At 41.2% G+C, this 3141-nt stretch overlaps 1 pseudogene; it reads left to right on the plus strand.

The window, feature by feature from the left end:
* The window catches only part of LOC103595290, an 82509-nt pseudogene extending 79649 nt beyond the window's left edge, over positions 1–2860 (plus strand).
* Positions 2861–3141: the final 281 nt, after the last annotated feature.

Here is a 3141-nt window from a genome sequence, read left to right on the forward strand (position 1 = left end):
AATAATAATAATAATAATAACCCAATCAAAAAATGGGCAAAGGAGGTGATTAGGCATTTCTCAAAGGAAGACATAAAAATGGTCAACAGGTATATGAAAAAATGCTCAACATCACTAATCATCAGGGAAATGCAAATCAAAACCATAATAAGATGTTGCCTCATTCCAATAGAATGCTATTATCAAAAATACAAAAGATAACAAGTGTTGGTAAGGATGTGGAGAAAAGGGAACACTTGCACACTGTTAGTGAAAGTGTAAACTAGTACAGCCATTAAGAAAAACAGCATGGAGTTTTCTCAAAAAAATTAAAAATAGAACTGGCATATGATCCCACAATCTCACTACTGGGTATATACCCAAAGGAAATGAATTCAGCATGTTGAAGAGATATCTGCACTCACATGTTTATTGCAGCACTATTTACAACAGCCAAGATAAGGAACCAACCTAAGTGTCCAACAACAAATAAATGGAGTTTTAAATACTATTTAAAATACTACTTTGAATATTATTCAGCCATTTAAAAAAATCCATTCGTTTGCCATTGGCCTCAATGTAGATGGACTTGGAGGTTGTTATGGGAAGTGAAGTAGGCCAGGCACAGAAAGACAAATATCACATGATCTCACTCATATGTGAAATCCAAAAATAAATAAATAACTAAAAAGTTGACATCTAATATCATAAAGGCAGTAAATAAAACAGTGTTTACCAGAGACTGAGGTGGGAAGGGAGGAAAGAAAAGAGGGAGAAGTTGGCCAACGTGTACAAAATTATAGTTAGATAGAGAAATAAGTTCCAGTGTTATATTGCACAGTAGAGTGACTATAGTTGTCATTTAAGTTTTTTATATTACACAATACCTAGAAAAGATGCTTTTACGTACTTTTCCCGTAAAGAAATGATAAGTGCATAAAGTGATGGATACATTAACTAGCCTGACCTGATTATCATACACATATATATCAACTTGTACCCCATAAATATGTACACAGCAGACTGTACCTCATAAGTATGTACAATTACAATGCATCAAAAAATAAATAAATAAATGGATTAGATTTTCCAATCAAAAGACAGAGAGTGATTGAATGAGTAAAAAAGTAAGATACAACTATATACTGCCTATAAGAAATTCACTTTAGCTTTAAGGACACACATTAGGCTGAAAGTGAAGGGATGTAAATAGAAATTCCGTGCAAACAATACCCAAATGAGAACAGTGGTGTCTATATTTATATTGGGCAAAATGGACTTTAACTCAAATTGTCATAAGAGACAAAGAAGGTCATTATATACTGATAAAGCAGTACATTCATCAAGAAGAGATAACAGTTGTAAATATATATGCACCCAATGTTACAGCACCTAAATATATAAGCAAATATTAACAGAACTAGGGAGAAAAATAGTTACAATAGAAAATAGTAGGAGGACCTTCCCACATTCCAAACCTGAGTCTGGCCTCTTGCCTTCCTCCCTGGACAGCATGAGCTTCTCCACCCACTCTAACCACCTTCTCCATGAGCTACTGGTCCCTGGGCTTCATCCAGGAGTCCAACCACTGAGCCTGGCCAGCCAGAAGCATGTCCAGCATCTATGCTGGTGCTGGGGGCTCAGGCTCCCACATCTCCATGTCCCACTCCACCAACTTCTTGGGCAGCTGAGGATCTGGGAGCTTGGGCATGGGGATGGCTGGGTGCCTGGTGGGAATAGGGAATATTCAGGGCAAGAAGGAGACCACGCAAGACCTGAATGACCACCTGGCCTCCTACCTGGACAGAGTGAGGAGCCTGGAAGGTGAAAATCAGAAGCTGGATAGCAAAATCTGGGAACATCTGGAGAAGAAGGGGTCCCAGGTCAGAGACTGGGGAAATCACTTCAAGACCATCGAGTACCTGAGGGATCAGATCTTTGCAAATTCCATGGACAATGCCTGCATCGTTCTGCAGATTGACAATGCCTGTCTTGCTGCTGAAAATTTAAAGTCAAGTTTGAGACAGAGCTGGCCATGTGCCAGTCTGTGGAGAGTGACATTCATGGGCTGCACAAGGTCACTGATGACACCAACATAACTTGACTGTGGCTAGAGACAGAGATTGAAGCTCTCAAGTAGGAGCTGCTCTTCATGAAGAAGAACCATGAAGAGGAAGTAAAAGGGGAAGAGGAAGAAACCATGAAGAGGAAGAAAAAGCCCAGATGGCCAACTCTGGGTTGACCGTGGAAGTAGATGCCCCCCAATCTCAAGACCTCAGCAAGATCTTGGCAGACATCTGGGCCCAGTATGAACAACTGGCTCAGAAGGAGCCAAGATTAGCTGGAAAAGTACTAGACCACGCTGACTGAGGAGCACACCATAGGGATCACCTCTCAGTCTGACTATATTGGAGATGCTGAGATGAGGCTTAAGGAGCTGAGGTGTAGAGTCCAGTCCTTGGAGATCGACCTGGACTCATTGAGAAATCTGAAGTCCAATTTGGAGAACAGTCTGAGGGAGATGGAGACCCACTATGCCATGCAGATAGAGCAGCTCAGTGGGGTACTGCTGCACTTGGAGTCAGAGCTGCCACAGAACCGGGCAGAGAGACAGTGCTAGGCCCAGGAGTATGAAGTCCTGCTGAACATCAAGGTCAAGCTGGAGGCTGAGATCGCCACCTACTGCCACCTGCTGGAAGACGTGGAGGACTTCAGTCTCACTGATGCCCTGGAAAGCGGCAATTCAATGCAAACAATCCAAAAGACCACCACCCGCAGGACGGTGGATGGCAAAGTGGTGTCTGAGACCAGTGACACCAAAGACCTAAGGCGTTGTGGCAACAGAAGCAGGGTACCCTTTGGGGAACAGGAGGCTAATTAAAGTTCAGAGGTCATTGGAAAACAAAAAAAAAAAAAAAAAAAAGAAAGAAAATAGTAGGAGACTTCAATATTCCATTTTCAGCAATGGATATATCATCCAGACAGAAAAGCAATAAGGAAACAGTATACTTGAACAGCACTATATACCAAATTAACCAAACAGACACATTCTATCCAAAAGCAGCAGAATACGGTCTTCTGAAGTGCACATAGAGTATTCTTTAATATAGATTATATGTTAGGCCACAAAACAAATCTTAACAAATTTAAGAAGATTGAAAT

This window comes from Galeopterus variegatus, unplaced genomic scaffold, assembly GCF_000696425.1.
Source record: "Galeopterus variegatus unplaced genomic scaffold, G_variegatus-3.0.2 Scaffold1734, whole genome shotgun sequence".
Classification (NCBI taxonomy): domain Eukaryota; kingdom Metazoa; phylum Chordata; class Mammalia; order Dermoptera; family Cynocephalidae; genus Galeopterus; species Galeopterus variegatus.